Source organism: Phyllobates terribilis, unplaced genomic scaffold, assembly GCF_046119375.1.
Source record: "Phyllobates terribilis strain yellow unplaced genomic scaffold, ASM4611937v1 Scaffold_152__1_contigs__length_4461920, whole genome shotgun sequence".
Classification (NCBI taxonomy): domain Eukaryota; kingdom Metazoa; phylum Chordata; class Amphibia; order Anura; family Dendrobatidae; genus Phyllobates; species Phyllobates terribilis.
In genome coordinates this window covers 2,104,390-2,124,449 of record NW_027362912.1, presented here as the reverse complement: position 1 = coordinate 2,124,449, position 20,060 = coordinate 2,104,390, and positions in this window count along the sequence as shown.

Below are 20,060 nucleotides of genomic sequence, written 5' to 3'. Positions count from 1 at the left end.
AGTTGTTATGGAGGAGGGGGAAAAGGGTAATTATAGTCACCGGTAGTCACCGGTAAATATAATTATTTTACATAGCAAAGCAATATAGCTTTAAATGCTATGATTTAAAAAAAAAAAAAAAAAACTGGCCTCCTTCCACCCCTTAATAGCCAGCCATCTCACACCTTATTTCCCCGTCACCCAGAACAGCTCAATGAGTTGTTATGGAGGAGGGGGAAAAGTATAACTATAGTCATCGGTAGTCACCGGTAAATATAATTATTTTACATAGCAAAGCAATATAGCTTTAAATGCTATGATTTAAAAAAAAAAAAAAATCCGGCCTCCTTCCACCCCTTAATAGCCGGCCATCTCACACCTTATTTCCCCATCACCCAGAACAGCTCAATGAGTTGTTATGGAGGAGGGGGAAAAGTATAACTATAGTCATCGGTAGTCACCGGTAAATATAATTATTTTACATAGCAAAGCAATATAGCTTTAAATGCTATGATTTAAAAAAAAAAAAAAAAAAATCCGGCCTCCTTCCACCCCTTAATAGCCGGCCATCTCACACCTTATTTCCCCGTCACCCAGAACAGCTCAATGAGTTGTTATGGAGGAGGGGGAAAAGTATAACTATAGTCATCGGTAGTCACCGGTAAATATAATTATTTTACATAGCAAAGCAATATAGCTTTAAATGCTATGATTTAAAAAAAAAAAAAAAAATCCGGCCTCCTTCCACCCCTTAATAGCCGGCCATCTCACACCTTATTCCTCACAGCCCGTGTCATTGCTGTCACGAATATGAGGAATTTAAATTACCGGTATATTTAAAAATTGTCATAGGCATTAAAAAAAAAAAAGTCCGGCCTCCTTCCACCCCTTAATAGCCGGCCTGTCTCGCACCTTTTATTTCCTCTCAGCTCAGGACAGCACCATAATCTGCTGCTATGATGGGCGAGAGGAAATGCAGTCACCGGTTCTAAATGCCTATGACCGAGGTGAAGTGCAGGTGTTATTGCACTTCTACTTACCAAGCATCTCTTGGCTCCTCCATCTTGCTGTTTGCATCTTCGCTCCTCCCGAGGTTAAGTGCCTGATGGATATTGGAGACATCTTCTTACTCCACGTCGCCCTGTAGCCAGTGCCAATCCTGGGATCCATACTTCAATCTTCCTATATTCTGATGATCTTCATTTCCTTCTGTTCTTCTTCCAGGGACTCAAGAGGGCACTATCTCTGATGACACGTGAGTCTTCAAGGGTTTTCTAGCTGACAAATGAAAACCCTCTGAATGCAGCCTGTTTGTCTGGGGGGATCGATGACATTGTGGCCTCTGCTGCCTCCAACTTGCCTAGATGGAACCTTTTGCGGCGGTGATGAGGTTCAGATGTCTGGATGAAACACAACAGAAGATTAGTATTTAAGGATGATGACTTATCACATTAAATAAAGTCACAATCTTTGCTCTTCATTTGTGTATATTTTATTCCCAAGTAATCCTACATATTGGTTTTCTGGTCAATGTACTGCAATTAGCATGAGAATCAATACAGCAATTGACTATATTTGGTTTATTACCTAATCATGGGAGGTTCCATCGGTAATATACTGTAATATTTCTGTCATGTGAGATTGGTGATCTTCATGGGAAACATTTATGCCAGGTTCGTTTGTTGGCTGGCAAATTACCGCCTTTTAGGCTGCTCACCCACTAATCCAGTGTGCCGTCATACAAAGCTCATGCTAGCAAACATTAATGTATGCAGGATGACGTCAAAGATTGTTGGTGTATGAACATAAGAGCTCAAGCTAGATGCATCAAACCCAGGTGCTCTGTACAGACCCTGTGCACAATCAATTATGGAGGGGCATTAAATTCACAATCCGATGGCACTTGGCATCATTTTTTTTCTTTCAGATTCCTACTAATTCGGACAGCAGAAGCCTCTATATGCCTCCTCGAGGTATATGAGGATTGAGAAGACTGCTCATGCTCATATATAGACTTTTCTAGGAGACCTATTACAGTTTTGTACAAATTCGAGCTGTAATTCGACCTTATCCATGAGCACTTTCTCTTATGTACAATGGTTAAAGAAGAATATATTGGGCGTTGCATTCACTAGTCTTACTCTTCTTAAACATTAGATGGCTGTACAATTTCAGACTGCCAATCCTTTTGTTCTTACTGAGATAAGTCGCCACCAGATATTTGGCCAGCTACTATGTCGGCCCTCGCTCAACCGAGCTCTCCGGTGTTCCCTATGTGAGAGCTGCTGCCAGACATGCCTATAGGTGGTTTATCTCAATGAGAACAAAAGGATTGGCAACCCTGAATTGGACATGTCAGATACTTAACTCCCGCAAAAATCAATTGTCCGGGGGTTCCTATACAGATTAGACTGTTGGTAGAATCTATCGTTATCGGTGGGTTTGGCCAACAATAGTTTAATGTGTATTGGAGTAAAATGCACCAAATTTATGACAAGGTGCATGGCCTTTAGAAAAATCTGGTGCTTGAATAGTTTTACAGAGATAAATACATCTATGCTACCCTTGTATCATTTTCTATAATATGTAACAGTAAATCTATTAAAGGCAATATGTCACCAGGTTTTTGCTACCTTATCTGAGAGCAGCATGATGTAGATAAAGAGACCCTGAATCCAACAATGTATCACTTAGTTTACTTTGTGCAGTGGTTCTGATACAGAGTTCTTAGATTTAGCAATGTAGCAGAGTTGAGAAAGCTAACCCCGCCCACACTAGGCTGTGCATGTAAACAGTCCATTGACATTGAGCTGCTTAACACAGGAGGAGGCGGAGTCGGACTAGCAAGCATGTGCTGTTGTATTCCTGGCAATGATAATCACCAGGTGATAAAACTTTCAGTGTAAGTAAACAACAGCACACAGCATTACAGGTGACATATCATTGAAATCTGTGATTTAACCTCTTCCTCATGCTGTCCACAGATTACATAGTAAAAAGTTCACCCTGACCTGGATACAATTTCTTTCCATTTACTTACTACAGGGATGTGTGGTGGGGGCATCTGAAGGGCTTCCACAGAGACCCAGTCAATATGCTGGAAAAAGGGATGATCTCTAATGTTTCTGTAGACTCCTAAGCGCTTGGCGGGATCTCTCTGGAGGAGCTGGAAATGAAAAATATGCTTAATAGTCAATCAGTGCAGGTAAAAAATCTTATAACAGAACAATTCTACAGGACTTCTGTAGTGCAACGTTAGACCCTAGGGCTCTTTCACACGTCTGTGTGTCCGGAATGTGTGGTGACAGTTTCCACACGTACCGGAGACACTGACACACGTAGACCCATTCAAATGAATGGGTCTGCGCACATGTCAGTGTGTTTCCATGGACCGTGTGTCTGTGTGATCCACACAGACATGCCAGTTTTTGCCAGCTGGCAGCACGGATCACACGGACCCATTCAAGTCAATGGGTCTGTGTAAACATGTACCGCACATGGATGCCATCCGAGTGATATGTTCCGGGCTTGGGAATCAGTGGTACAGTTAGAGATAATCCCAAATGCCGGGTGCTGAATGCTGTCCTCATCATAGTTCCCTGCCGGCGCAGCGATCAGCACCAGCAGGGGATAGTGATGAGAGTAGAATTCTGCTCCCGGTGTCTCCACCTGTAAAAATAAGAATAAAATTTAAAAAATCCTTATACTCACCTGTCCTAAGTGTCCCCCGCTGTAATCCACACGACCGCTCAGCAGAGGAGCTGTGCTCAGTGAGCGGTGTCCTGTCAGTCACTGAGGTCAGCGCAGCTCTGGGGCCTGCTCGCTGCAGGAGTCATTCTCCCCTGCTCCTCTGCTACTACTCTCATCATTATGTCCTGCTGGTGCCGATCGCAGCGTCGGCAGGGGACTATGATGAGGGCAGTGTTCAGCGCCCGGTGCTTGCAAACAGTGCTAACTGTACCGCTGATTCCCAAATTCCGGTGCGTGTGCTACTGATGCGCCACACGGGTGGCACATGAGCGTCACACGTGTGCCACACAGGTGCACAAGGACACGCATATCTCCGGGACCAGAAATATCAGGACGTGTGAAAGATTCCTTAGGTCCACCTGACTGTAGACTGCCAGTAGATCCATGACAGCAAGGCTCAGTGAATAAACACTTCTACCCAGCAAAACAAGTACTCATGTAGATCCTCAAATGGATTCATTGCTGGTTAGAAAGGGAAAAATTAAGAGTACATTGGCCTATTCTGTGCGGCTTCAGTACATTTACCATGGCAGTACATTACTAAGTAGTAAATCCAATATCCGTATCGTTCTCACCTCTCTAATGATGTCTTCAGCGCCGGAGGAAGATGTATCAAATAGTGCAGGATGGTAAGTGCACTCACCGGTAACCATCTCATTTATGATGAGGCCAAGCGCGTACCAGTCCACTCCGGCGCCATACTCCTCCCTAGCCAGCATCTGTCACAGAGGAGAGAACAGTTACTACATAGGTGACATGTCAGCACATGAATGTATCAGGCTTTGTATCACGTTTGTGTACTTCTGTGGTAAAATGACAGAGTCAGTTGAAGTAAGAAGCGTCATTGATGTTTACTAAAAGAGGCTTTTAAGTTTCCTGGAAGAGATGTGCCGACTGCCGACTACTTCATTGTAGTTTAGTGCATTATTTTTTAACCTTGCATTTTAGGTTGTCGGCCAAAGTTTAGTGTACTCTAGGGTAATGCACATGATGTATTTTTTGGGAAGGAGGGGCAAGTCCACCGAGTTTTTCAAGAGGAAGACGCTTCAGGAAAAGTGTGAGTTATTTTTATCCTGAAGCATCTTTTTTTTTTTACCCTTCTTCGTCATTTCCATGCCCCTGACGCCCATCCCCCTGCTCCCTCTCTCTGGAGCACTCTGGAATGCCTGCTCTGTCTGCAACAAGCTCCATTTTGTCCATGACCTCTTTACCTATCACAATCTCTCCTTCCTGGGCATCACAGAGACATGGTTGACACCCTCTGACACTGCCTCCCCTGCTGCGCTGTGTTACGGTGGCCTCCACTTCACCCACACTCCTCGCCCTGGTAACAGACATGGTGGAGGAGTGGGTCTACTCCATTCTACCAACTGCACCTTTAGCCCTATCCCACCTCTACCCTCTCTTATTCTACCTTCTTTTGAAGTCCACTCTGTCCGCATTTACTCTCCCTCCAACCTCCAAGTGGCTGTAATATACCGACCTCCAGGCCCGGTCACTGCCTTTATTGACCAATTCTCCACCTAGCTTCTTTACTTTATCTCTGCTGACATTCCCACAATCATCATGGACGATTTCAACATCCCCACTGACACTCACCAGCCAACAGCATCCAAACTCCTGTGGCTTATTTCATCCTTTGGAATTACTCAGTGGTCCTCCTCAGCCATCCACACAGACGGACACACACTAGACCTCATCTTCACCCGACTCTGCTCCCTATATATCCTTACAACCTCCCCACTACCCCTATCTGACCACCATCTACTCATGTTGTCATCCCTGTCCTCCTCACCTGTCACCCATGTCCAGCAACTAGCACATCCCCACAGAGACCTTGCACATCTAGACACTCACACACTCTCTGACTCTATTCTACCACTGACATCCATATCTTCACTCCACGACACAGACAGCGCCACTGCTTTCTACAATGCCACTCTTGCATCAGCTATTGACTCGGTCGCCCCTCTTATGCATGGCAGAGCACGACGAGTCAGTAGGCAACCCTGGCACAACAACCTCACTAAACAGCTTCGACAAGCATCCAGGGTTGCAGAAAACACATTCTCAAGATGACTACATTCAAACAAGCAACACTTGCATTCAAATCAGCCCTCACCTCTGCTAAACATGCCTACTTCACAACCCTCATATCTTGCTTATCCTACAACCCCAAACAGCTATTCAACACTTTTAAATCTCTCCTCCACCCCCCACTGCCCCCTCCGACCGCCGTCATCTCTGTTGAGGAGTTTGCCACACACTTCAAAAACAAGATTGACCAAACAAGGCAAGTCTATACTGCCCAACCACCACAACCCCTTTGTTTTCCAGACCATTGCCCTTCCCCCATAACCTACCTTCACAACATCACGGAAGGAGACCTTACTCGTCTCCTCTCCAAATCACACCTCACCACTTGTGCACTCGACCCCATCCCATCCCACCTCCTCCCCAACCTCACCCCACCATTCATCCCATCCCTTACTCATCTCTTCAACCTATCACTAACTTCTGGCACCTTCCCTGCTGCCTTCAAACATGCCACAATCACGCCCATCCTCAAAAAGCCATCCCTCGAGCCAACCGCCTTGTCCAGCTACCGCCCCATATCGCTGCTCCCATTTGCCTCCAAACTCCTTGAGCAACATGTTCACACTGAACTTTCCTCTTACTTCTCATCTAACTCTCTCTTCGACAATCCGGCTTCCGCCCCCATCATTCCACTGAAACTGCCCTTACCAAAATCACCAATGACTTACTTACAGCCAAAGCTAACAGACAATTCTCTGTACTCCTTCTTCTTGACCTGTCCTCTGCTTTCGACACAGTTGACCACTGACTCCTACTACAGATCCTCTCTTGCTTTGGCGTCAAAAATCTTGCCCCATCCTGGATGTCCTCATACCTTTCTAACCGCACATTTAGCGTCTCCCACTCCCACACTACTTCCTCACCCCGGTAATCTCCGGTCCTCCCAAGAACTCCTTCTCTCCTCCACACTTATTCGCTCCTCGCCCAATGGCCTCCAAGATTTCTCCCGAATATCCCCCATCCTATGGAATTCTGTGCTTCAACACATCTGATTATCCTCCACACTTGGATCCTTCAGACGGAACCTGAAAACCCATCTCTTCAAACAAGCTTACAGCCTGCCATGACCTTGCCTGCTGCCACCTCAACAACACTGGAGCCACCGCAACAACCCAACCTACTGTCTTCTTCCCCATTCCTGTAGAATGTAAGCCCGCAAGGGCAGGGTCCTCTTCCCTCTGTACCAGTCTATCATTGTTAGTTTGTTTACTGTAAGTGATATCTGTATTTGGCATGTAACCCCTCCTTATGTACAGCACCATGTACATCCTTATGTACAGTATCAATGGCGCTATAAATAAATAATAATAATATTTTCATGAGTGCTTTTTCAGCCAATTTTTCAAACCTCTCTAAATACGTCTTTTTGCCGTCTATTTGTCCAGTATATGTTACTATTCTGAAAAAAAAGTATGGGATAGCTAGTAGAACACACTATTCCATCATTTAATACAGTATAAACATATATTTTAAATTTACACTTTTTTAACATGTAGGTCTGTGAGTTATGGATACCACTGTTTGCCATCCATCACACGCATTTGTTACAGGGATACATCCTGAACTTTTCAATAGGTTATACTGATATACAAGTGCTTCGCGCTAAATTCGAATATCATCAAAAAGTTAATTTATTTCAGTTCTTCAATACAAAACGTGAAACTCATATATTATATAGAGTCATTACAAACAGAGTGATCTATTTCAAGTGTTTATTTCTGTTAATGTTGATGATTATGGCTTACAGCCAATGAAAACACAAAAGTGATTATCTCAGTAAAGAATACTTAACAAAAAACACCTGCAAAGGCTTCCTAAGCGTTTAAAAAGGTCCCTTAGTCTGTTTCAGTAGGCTCCACAATCATGGGGAAGACTGCTGACTTGACAGATGTCCAGAAGGCAGTCATTGACACACTCCATAATGAGGGTAAGCCACAAAAGGTCCTTGCTAACGAAGCTGGTTGTTCACAGGGTGCTGTGTCTATTAATGGAAAGTTGAGTAGAAGGAAAAAATGTGGTAGAAAAAGGTGCACAAGCAACCAGGATAACCGCAGCTTTGAAAGGATTGTTAAGAAAAGGCCATTAGAAAATTTGGGGGAGATTCACAAGGAGTGGACTGCTGCTGGTGTCATTGTTACAAGAGCCACCACACACAGACGTATCAAGGACATGGGCTACAAGTGTCACATTCCTTGTGTCAAGCCGCTCATGACCAATAGACAACGCCAGAAGCATCTTACCTGGGCCAAGGAGAAAAAGACCTGGACTGTTGCTCAGTGGTCCAATGTGTTGTTTTCAGATGAAAGTAAATTTTGCATTTCATTTGGAAATCAAGGACCCAGAGTCTGGAGGAAGAGTGGAGAGGCCACAATCCAAGCTGCTGGAGGTCTAGTGTGAAGTTTCCACAATCAGTAATGGTTTGGGGAGCCATGTCATCTGCTGGTGTAGATCCACTGTGTTTTATCAAGACCAAAGTCAGCGCAGCCGTTTAACAGGACATTTTAGAGCACTTCATGCTTCCCTCTGCCAACAAGCTTTTTGGAGATGGAAATTTCATTCTCCAGCAGGACTTGGCACCTGTCCACACGGCCAAAAGTACCAATACCTGGTGTAAAAACAACAGTATCACTGTGCTTGATTGGCCGGCAAACTTGCCTGACCTTAAGAGAATCTATGGGGTATTGTCAAGAGGAAGATGAGAGACACCAGACCCAACAATGTAGACGAGCTGAAGGCTGCTATCAAAACCACCTGGGCTTCCATAACACTTCAGCAGTGCCACAGGCTGACCGCCTCCATGCCATGCCGCATTGATGCAGTAATTGATGCAAAAGGAGCCCCGCTATAATATATGAGTTTCACTTTTTGTATTGAAGAACTGAAATAAATTAACTTTTTGATGATATTCTAATTTAGTGAGAAGCACTTGTATCTGTTAAGCGCATACCTTTATGGTCCATGGGTGATGGATGCCACTGTCAGGTATCCATCAAAGCTTCCATTTAACGTAATTGATAGGTTTTACTGGCCCATACATTAAAAAGAGTCAAACAAAATATTTTGAACCAGCCCTTAGGTTTTCCATGAGAATATTTAAAGGGGTTTTCCAACTTGTAGAAATTTAGTAAAATTAACTAGCAACACTGTAAAATAACAAAATCATCACTACTCACTTCTCCCACTGCAGTGCTCCCAGTCTTCATTTAAATGAAGGTGGCATTTGACCACTGCAGCCAGTCAGTGGGTGCAGTGGTCATGTGCCATATAAAAAGCATCACTGATCTGTGATGTACGCCATGATACCAGTAATTTGGCATATAACCGCCAGGACAACAGACTGACTGGAGTGGTCACATGCCGCAAAGTCTGGGAGCGCTGCAATAATGTTACCGTTGGATCGATTGGGAAGAGGGTGTGTGATGATTTTGTTATTTTACAATTTCGGCAGCCATTTCTATAATTTTTCTACAAGTTGGATGACTCCATTAATAGCGATACAGATACAAATTAAATCATTAATACATCAGTCAGCAAGAGAGTTCTCTTCTTCTCACCTCAGGAGCCATAAATTCCCTAGTTCCAACATATTTGGTGGCTGTGCGGTCTCCAAGCATGTTCTCAAGTGCGAGACCGAAATCCGTGATTTTAATATGGCCCGTGTCAGCCACCAGGATGTTCTCGGGCTTGAGATCTCTGTGGATAATGCCCTTCGAATGGAGAAACTGGATGCCACACACGAGCTCAGCGGCATAGAATCTATCGGAAAAGAAGATGAAAGAATGTCAGAATATGACAGGGAATTTTTAGAAATTCACATGAGTCAGTAGACTGTTAACTCTTTAAGGTCCCTGCTTGATGTGAACAGCCAGAGACTTGACCGGTACCTCCTGGCTTTCAGAAACATGGGCGCTAAAGCAACAACTGCAGAGAAGGTCACTGCTGACTTAGGACCTGCACGACCAACCATCAAAAGACAGTGGGTGGTTAGGAAAGGATTAAAAATAAGAATGTGTTGTATCGTTATGGAAAAAAAAGGCATTAGTATTATAGGAAAACATTAGAAGTATTGTATCCTCATGATGGAGCTTTGAGAAATGTAGGCTATTATTTGCAATTTACTTTACCTAAGATAAAACTTAAAACTATACCTTGCGCTGGGGATGTCAAGCCGCCCCTTCATCTCTAGAAAGTCGAAGAAGTCCCCGCAGCTCATGTATTCCAGCCCAAGTAGCGCAAGCATCTATAGAAGAAATAAAAGAGAGAGAAGACTTTTGCGTTGATTCATCAGGACTGGCATTTTTCACACTGTTTTTGATGAGCAGGTGGAATGGAGTGCTGATTTGTTAAGAGACACGTCTCTTAAAGAATTAGGCCAGGAGCCTAGTGGCGTCTGTCTTCGTGCGCACCTAGCCACAAATGCTACACCTGTAGGTAACTGGAGTAAAATTTGTGGCGTAAAGGTCGCAGCTGCGCTTCAAGAATTTGACGTCACCACATCCTATCATGCACCAGCTCCACCAACCTTGTTGGAGTTTGGCGAAAATGGCTTGAAAATGCCAAAAGATGCAACATTTTTGCGCAGCCTTGCGTTGCACAAAGATTTTGAGACTTTTCAAAGCTTTTTATGCCATCATTTTGACATCATAGCTTTGATGAATCAAAAAGCCATAGTTGCCAAACCATTGTGACATGTACACAGTTACTACAAAGAAGAGATCAGTGGCTTTTCTACATCTTTACAAATTTTCTCATGATCCTCGCAAGTATGGGTTGTAATTCCCCAAATATTAAGCTTTTTTTTTATTGATGGTAACCTTAAAGAACACTTTGTTATATAAAATACATTTGTGATTATTTTATATACAATGGGAAAGTTTGTGTTACATAGGGGGACATTTAATAAGGAGCAATAAGTCACTACTGTACCTTGGTCTGGAATGCAAAGTCTGCGCGGACAAGGAAGGGGCTCCCAGATGCCAGCTGTAAAACTCGGCGCTCCACCATCACATATTCCTCATTGCCAGAAGCGAGCAGGGATCTCTTGCTGATGATCTTAACAGCATACTTCTGATGGTTAGAAGTGTCCTCCGCCAGCACAACTTTTCCAAAGCTCCCCTGCCCGAGCACATGATGGAATAATAATCTCTTTCTGATGTTATGTGAGATTGCACTTCTAGAGCAGGTTGGCCGGACACTGCTGTCCTCTATTAGAATGAAAAATAAGAGAGCATGAGAAGACATTTACATTTACATATACTATACTGTTTACACTGTGCTGATAGGAAAAAAAGTTATAAACACCTACAAAAGAGTTAAATCCTAAATACAAAAATTAAGTGGGTATTAAAGGGAATCTGTCAGTAGGATCGTCCCCCCTAAGCCATCTATATGTGCATGTAGGTCATAGGAAGCTGAATAAAATGATACGTTGATATCTGGGATCCAATGTCTTCTTCCAGAGAAATCTATGTTTTTTTATGTAAGTGAGCTTTCCAGGTTATGGGGTGGACACTGATCTGCATGAGAATCTGCCTCCAGAGCTTATTTTTCATGAAGGGAGAGTTACCAGTGTGATGTGTAAAGGCCGCTCTCTGATCTCACTGCAGAACTGTGTGTGATTATGACGCGCCCAGGGGGATGGGGACGACTCAGCGCCCGGGCCTAGTTGTTGCCTGATCTTGGGGGATGTCGCGGTGGCCGGCTCCCGGGCCTGTACCCTGGGGTCACTCTTAAAAGAAAGGGGGGAAGTTATATGGGATAGGGAATGTTCGTGACGCCACCTGTGGTGTCTGGTGAGGATCACCAGCGATGCAGCAGTCCTCTGAGGCCGGTGTTTAGGCAACTTAGTTGGTACGACTCACCACAGGTGGAGCGGCGCCTCAGGGCAGTGTAGAGAGGGTGTAGAGTAGAGCGTTGGCGGGTGCAGAGCCGCGGAGGAATGACCAGACAGAGGCGGTAGTTGAAGTCATCCAAGTCTTTACTCACTTTGGTGTTTACTCAGCTCAGATCTTCTCTATGCTGTCACGCAATGAGCTGCGGCCGCCAGGGTGGGGTTCAGCACTCCCCAGATAGTTCAGGAGCACTTGACAGGACCCCCGCTCTAGTGTGTTCCTCTCTTGTTCAACTTCTCCCGCCTTGTGTCCCCCACTGAGTCCCGTACAGGTACTGCGATGTCCCTTGTGGGTAACGTGTAGTCCCCAGACCGACTGGGTGCCCTTTTTGGTGACTTGTGGTGAGAACGTGGCGTAAGGCCGGGTCCCTCTGGATAATCTCAGATTAGGGCATACAGGTGGCGACTCCGCTCTGTCCGTATCCCCCTGGGATCCACATAAGCCTCCGGACTTTTCCGACAGAAATGTGAAGTGCAAAGTCAGATAATCGGGACCGGTACCCTCTCTTGCGGCAGGGTCTCTCTGGCTGGGCCAGAATAAGGTATGCAGGTGGCGACTCCGCTCCGTCCACATCCCCTGAGATCCTTTCGCCTGTGGAGCCTATCTCCTCTGCTCCCCTCCTGGGCTTTCTTGCTTGGACCCTGACCAGGGACAGTGTCGGTTATAACTCTGCCCCGACCCCCCGTCTCGAGGCCTGAGACCGGGGACCGTGGACCCTCAGCCGGCTGCAGCCTTGTGCTGACTTGCCGTCCCAAAGAACCACGACCAAAGACCTTGTTATTAAAATGGCCTCCAGTTATATAGAATTCTAATAAAGTGCTTAGGTAAATGCTTCCTCCACCCTCACTCACTATGTGGTTCCCCCTTACTTTGGTTCCCCCCAACTCCTCCATTCAGGCCCGGGGCAGCACTATGGTGCTTTAGGCCCCCTTCAGAATTGAGTGGTGTAGTGTTGAGTGTGTGGTTGGGGTCCTGTGTAGTGCTCCATCCTTACCTGGGAGAGGAGATACCACACCTCGTTCTGAGGTGCAGTACCCCTGTGGCGACTGAACCCTCAGGGGCACCACAATTATACCTCACACATCTGCAGGTTCCTCTCTTGCAATGTTGTTGCAATACAGCAGAGCTCAGAGAGCTGCAAAAAATGTGTTTGTAAGAAGACAAAGTTAATTTCTCCTGTTCTGTGTCAGGTACTTGTCTCACACTGGTAACTCCCCCTTTTATTTAAAATAAGCTCTTGAGGCCGAGTTATCTTCCCGGCAACATCCTCCCTATAGCCTGGAAAAGGTCAGAAAAATGTGCATTTCTCTGGAATAAGACATCAGATCGCAGATATCAAGGTATTATTTTATTCAGCTTCCTTAAACCTGCATGCCCATATAGGTGGCTAAGGAGGGTGGATCCTACTAACCGATTCCCTTTAAAGGGAATCTGTCGCATGAAAAAACACTACTAACCTGGGGTTAATCTGCAGGTTAATAGCATTTTTAACATGCCCAACACCGACACTTATAACCCTGCTTTATTCCTCCCGCTACCATTTGGGTTTCAGTCACGGAGGTGGCGCTGGTGCAGGTTCAGCCACAGTTCTGTGTATAGAGACCAGCGACTGTAATCACACCCCCGGCACTAACTGACAGCAGGCTCTGCATTAGGATCAGTTTTCACCCCTGTGACTAAAACCCAAACACAACTGGAAGGAATAAAGTTAATTTCCTCCTGGCAGCAGGGTTCTAAGTGCCGGCGCCGGGCAGGTTCAGAACGCTATTAACTTGCAGATTAACCCCAGATCTGCAGGTTAATACCGTTTTTTTATGTCACAGGTTCCCATTAAGCTATTTAAAACTATAAAGAATAAATGGCCACCACTCAAAAGATAACTACAAATTAAATTTTATTAAAGTATTAATATTGAGAATTAAACAAAATTCCGTTAAAATACATGGAGAGCGTCACACAATAGAAATTTTATGGAAAGCATATCACATATGGGTATAATTTAATGATCAGTATTCAACTCTATAATAAGTAAAGTGGCGGTGAATTAGACACATAGTATTTATGCAGGTAAAATAGTGGTATATAGTGTAAGGCGGCGGTGTTCACACCGTGCAGTAACTGAGGCAGTGACCCAAGCAAGTCCAACATAAACAGCTTTATTCAGATACTCACGGGTAAACAGAAAAGTCCTCTGGCTCGCAGCCGGGTTAACATGAGTCCTTAAACAACGGTGCCGCGCCGGGCCGCTCAGAGCCTGACAGGTGCAGAGCCTTCCCAGGAATGGGTTCAGCCACATTCAATCCTTCTGAGCTTTCCTGCTATGCCCCTAGCAGGTTCCAACATAGAACAACACTAATCCTTAGTGCAGGGTTTTTAACCCCTTTAAAGCCCATGAAGTACTAATACGTGTCTGTGCCCTGGGACTTAAGAGCCTGACCCGTATTAGTACGTCATCGCGATCGCGCGCGCACACAGGCTGTGCGGGCGTGATCGCCGCCGGGTGTCAGCTGATTGGCACAGCTGACACCCGGTACTATGTGCAGGGAGCGGTCCCGCACCGCTCCCGGCACATTAACTCCCGCAATGCTGCAATCAAAGTCGATCGCAGCATTGCGGTGGCTAATGGGAGGTGATCGGTATACTCACCTCCTCTTCCGCCTCCAGCGCTGTCTGCCGCGGCTTCCCGGGAGTTGCCATGACGACCTGATGTCGTCATGACAACATCCGGATCACCAGACAGCAGGAAGATTTTTTGGTTATGCGCAGTGCATGACCAAACAATCTTCTCACTGTGCAGCGCTGACTGCCAGCATGGCACAGGGATGGTGCTCCATCACTATGCTATGCAGGCGATCAGAATAAAAAAGTGAAAGTCCCATAGTGGGACAAAGTAAACAAGTAAAAAAAACTCTCAGAAAGTGAAAAAATAAAAATAAAAAATTTTTGTAAAAATATTAAAAATAAAATAAAAAAAATAATCCACTAAAAATAAAAATATAATGTACCCATCAATAAATATTATTATGAAAAAAAAAAACAAAACAATAAAAGTACACATATTTGGTATCGCCGCGTCCTGACCTATAAAACTGTCCCACTAGTTAACCCCTTCAGGTAAAAAAAAAAAACGAAGCAAAAAACAATGCTTTATCATCATACCGTCAAACAAAAAATGGAATAACACGCGATCAAAAAAACGAATATAAATAAAAATGGTACCGCTAAAAACGTCATCTTGTCCCACAAGAAACAAGCCACCACACAGCTCCATCATCCAAAAAATCAAAAAGTTATAGCTCTCAGAATAAAGCAATGCAAAAAAATTATTTTTTCTATAAAATAGCTTTTACTGTGTAAAAGCGCCAAAACATAGAAAAACAATATAAATGTGGTACCGCTGTAAACGTACTGACCCAAAGAATAAAGCTACCTTATCAATTTTACCACACGCGGAGTAGAATAAAAAAATTTAAAAAAAAAAACAATTCCTGAATTGTTGATTTTTGTTTATTCTGTCTCCCAAAAGCTGGAATAGAAAGCAATCAAAAAATGTCACGTGCCTGAAAATGGCACCAATAAAAACGACAACTGGTCCCACAAAAAACAAGCCATCACATGACTCTGTAGGCCAAAATATGGAAAAATTATAGCTCTCAAAATATGGCGATGCAAAAACTAGATTTTACAAAATATGTGTCTTTTAGTGTGTGACAGCTGTCAATCATAAAAACCCGATATGATTCTGGTATCTCTGTAGTCACACCGACACGAAGAATATGGTCGTCTAATCACTTATACCGCACTATACCATAAAAAATAAACGCTAGGGCTGGGGTTGGGGTTAGGGTTGTGCTAATGTTAGGGTTGGGGTTAGGGTTGTTTTTTTTTTCAAAAGTAAAAAAAAAAAAAAGATGACGATATGACAACTAGTGTTGAACGCAAGTGCTCGCTACTTGAGTTTGCATCGGGTGCTCGGGTATGCACTGAGTATCGCGGGTGCTTGAGTCTCCGCTCCATATGCTTCGCGGCCAAAAAAACCTTGCGGGGATTGCCTGCCATGCACGAGCGATCTCCACATGTTTTTTGGGGGGTGTCTAATAACTGTGAAACATGCGGGCGGGGATTCGAGCATTTCACTTGAGCACCCGTGATACATAGTGCATACCTGAGTACTCGATGCAAACTCAAGTAGCGAGCACTTGCGCTCAAGACTAATGACAACTTATTCAATATGATGACCTAATGTCATCAAATTCTGTGTCGTACCTCTGGGTTCAAAATGTTCACTATACCCCTTGATAAAATCCTTTAGGGGTGTAGTTTCCAAAATGGGGTCACTTGTGGGGGGTTTCAACTATTTAGGCACATCAGGGGCTCTCCAAACGCAACATGGCGTCCACTCTCGATTCCAGCCGATTTTGCATTCAAAAAGTCACACAGTGCTCCTTCCCTTCTGAACTCTGCCGTGCGCCCAAACACTGCATTTTCCCCACATATGGGGTATTGGCGTACTCAGGAGAAATTGCACAAAAGTTTTTGTGGTCCACTTTCTACTCTTACCCTTGTGAAAATAAAAAAATTGGGGCTAAAACATCATTTTTGTGGAAAAAGTTTGATTTTTTTATTTTCACGGCTCCATGTCATAAACTTCTGTAAAGGACTTGGGGGTTCAAGGTGCTCACCACACATCTAGATAAGTTCCCTGAGGGGTCTAGTTTCCAAAATGGTGTCACTTGTGGGGGATTTTCACTGTTTAGGCACATCAGGGGCTCCCCAAATGCAACATGGCGTCCGCTAATTATTAAAGCAAATTTTACTTTCGAAAAGTCAAATTGCGCTCCTTCCGTTCCGAGCCATGCCGTGCGCCCAAACAGTGGTTTTCCCCCACATATGGGGTATCTGCTTACTCAGGAGAAATTGCACAACAAACTGCATGGTGCAATTTCTCCTGTTAACCTTATGAACTTGTGGGGGGTTTCCACTGTTTAAGCACATCAAGGGCTCTCCAAACGCAACATGGCGTCCGCTAATATTCAATATAATTTTACATTCAAAAAGTCAAATGGCGCTCCTTCCCTTCTGAACCCTGCCGTGCGCCCAAACAGTGGTTTTCCCCCACATATGGGGTATCTGCTTACTCAGGAAAAATTGCACAACAAATTTTGGGGTCCACTTTTTCCTGTTACCCCTGCAAAAATAAAAAAAATTGGGTCTAAAGTAACATTTTTGTGAAAAAAGTTAAATGTTAATTTTTTTCTTTCACATTCCAAAAATTCCTGTGAAGCACCTGAAGGGTTAATAAAGTTCTTGAATGTGGTTTTGAGCACCTTGAGGGGTGCAGTTTTTAGAATGGTGTCACTTTTGGATATTTTCTGTCATAAAGACCCCTCAAAGTGACTTTAAATATGATGTGGTCCCTAAAAAAATGGTTTTGTAAATTTTGTTGGAGAAATGAGAAATCGCTGGTCAACTTTTAACCCTTATAGCTCCCCAATAAAAAAAAATTTTGGTTCCAAAATTGTGCTGATGTAAAGTAGACATGTGGGAAATGTTATTTATTAACTATTTTGTGTGACATATCTCTCTGATTTAAGGGCATAAAAATTAAAATTTTGAAAATTGCTAAATTTTCAAAATTTTCGCCAAATTTCTGTTTTTTTCACAAATAAACGCAAGTGATATCAAAGAAATTTTACCACAATCATGAAGCACAATATGTCACGAAAAAACAATCTCAGAATCAGGGGGATCCGTTGAAGCGTTCCAGAGTAATTACCTCATAAAGTGACAGTGGTCAAAATTGTAAAAATTGGCCCGGTCATTAACGCGCAAACCACCTTGGATTGTAAAGAGGTTAAAGGACCTGTGGCAAGAGCCACTGGAAAACCCAGGTTGAAGGAAGGAGGCCGCCCCACTGCCTCCTGTAGCCTCCTTCAAGAAATGAAGGCCCTGCCGGGTTTTACTTAATCTGCCTTAGCCAGGTAGCCTGACCAGGTCATTGCTCACCTTCATTCCTGCATTGCAGCCGCAGGAGAGTTTGTGACTGCAATGCACTCCAATGGGTTTAATAGGTCTCTGTACACATTCTGGGGGATATATAACGTCCCTCATATACGATTCCAGTCACTGCCTCACAATAGATATAAAACCATATGTAAATAATATGGCGTAATAAAATAGCATAACATTGACTCAATACAAATGTCCAATGTAAAGATAACATGTGCATGAAGAGAGACTGACCAGAAGAGTGAATCCCCCAGGACTTCAATGGATGTTTCGCCATAGCCTTCTCAAGGACTACACACTTATTTTAAAGGAATTTTGTTGAATCTACTTTAAGAAAATTGAATTTGCAGTTATCTTTTGATTGTCTATTTATTCTTTGTAGGTTTCCACGGTGTTGATAGAAGCTTAAAATACAGAATTGTCAGCTTATAGAACTTCCCTGGAGGAGTCCTAAATGGAGGCTGTTTATGGATCCTGTGCTCCATCAATACGCTGTGGTACAGACTTTCACATTCTGTGCACAGTTTTGACAGCTTGAGTGTTCACTAGTGATGAGCGAGTGTATTCGTTACTATTCGCTATTCACACGGATAGTACGGTATTCGGGTTACTCGTTATTCTGCGAGTATTTGTGTACTTGCCTCGCTATATTCGGTTGTTCCGCCCTGCAGTTTTGGCGCCTTCTTTGCCGCCACTAGACATGCTGGGCTTCTTAACCAATCACAGTAATGCCGCAGACATCTTGGTTTTGGCATTACTGTGATTGGCTGGCGCCCAGCGTCATAGGGTCTATTTAAGCCCTGCCGCTGCCATTTTATGCACATTGCATCTGGAGCCTGCGTTGTAATAGCCTAGGGAGAGATCGCTGAGCTGCTAGGGAGAGTGTTTAGGCCTCTTGATAAAACAAAAGCCATTTTAAGGGCTACCTGCAGGGTATACTAGTTCTGTGTTTAAAGGAGCCGCTCACTAGCTCCATAATTCCACCAAAAGAGCTGAAGGCTCACAACAAAGTCAGAGTACAGGGAGGGAAAGATTGTGTATTAGGTAGGGAGAGGTTAAAGTGTTCTTCCAGTGTCCATCTTAAAACAGCTCTTGTCAGATGCAAAGCAATATTTTTCCAGCACACAAAGAAGTAGTATTTTGTGCTGCCTTTCTTTTTTTAGCACCGGTCTATTTTCCCTGCTGTTTTAGGGGTTAGAGCCTGGCTTATGCTGTCCACATTAGTCCTCTTAAAAAGGCGTTTTGTGCCCTACACAAAGCAGTAGTCCAAACCTTTCCTACTGCCTGTTACCAGGCACTCACCAGCCCATTTTAACCACTATTTTGGGGTGTCAGCCTTTCTTCTGTCCATATTAGTCCACTTAAAAAATCATTGAGTGCCCTGCACAAAGCAGTGGTCCAAACATTTCCTACTGCCTGCTACAAAGCACGCACCAGGCCATTTTAACCACTATTTTGGGGTGTCGGCCTTTCTTCTGTCCATATTAGTCCACTTAAAAATCATTGAGTGCCCTGCACAAAGCAGTAGTCCAAACATTTCCTACTGCCTGCTACAAAGCATGCACCAGGCCATTTTAACCACTATTTTGGGGTGTCAGCCTTTCTTCTGTCCATATTAGTCCACTTAAAAATCATTGAGTGCCCTGCACAAAGCAGTGGTCCAAACATTTCCTACTGTCTGCTACAAAGCACGCACCAGGCCATTTTAACCACTGTTTTGGAAGCCACCATCCCAAGGGCCACCAATCACAAATAGTAGTTATGCTGGAGTAGGAATACTGTCCTGGTTTGTCCACTGCACAATTTGCATAGGGTTTGTAAAAATTAGCCCTATAAGCTGAGTCATGGTTGACGAAGGAAGGAAAAGGGTTCTTATGGGAAGGGGGTGATGTTAACAGCAGTAGCATGAATCTGCATTTTTGGTGAATTTAGGTTGGCTTGCTATCATCTGGAGGGATTACAAACTATGGAGATATCCAGTCCTTGTTGAATTTAATCAGTGTAAGTCTGTCTGCATTTTACATGGAGAGGCGTGTGCGCCTATCAGTGATGATTGCCCCAGCGGAACTGAAGACACGCTCTGACACCACACTAGCAGCCGGGCAGGCCAGCACCTCCAAGGCATATAAGGAGAGGTCGGGCCAAGTGTTCAGCTTATACACCCAATAATTAAAGGGAACTGAAGCGTCAGAAAGGACGCACGTATGGTCACTTAAGTACCCCTTGACCATGTTCTGCAACTTATCCCTCCTTGGCATTGTTACAGGCCTTTACTGTTGTGCTGGTTTATTGAAAATTGCCCAATTTGTGCACATCCCCCCCCCCCACCCACCT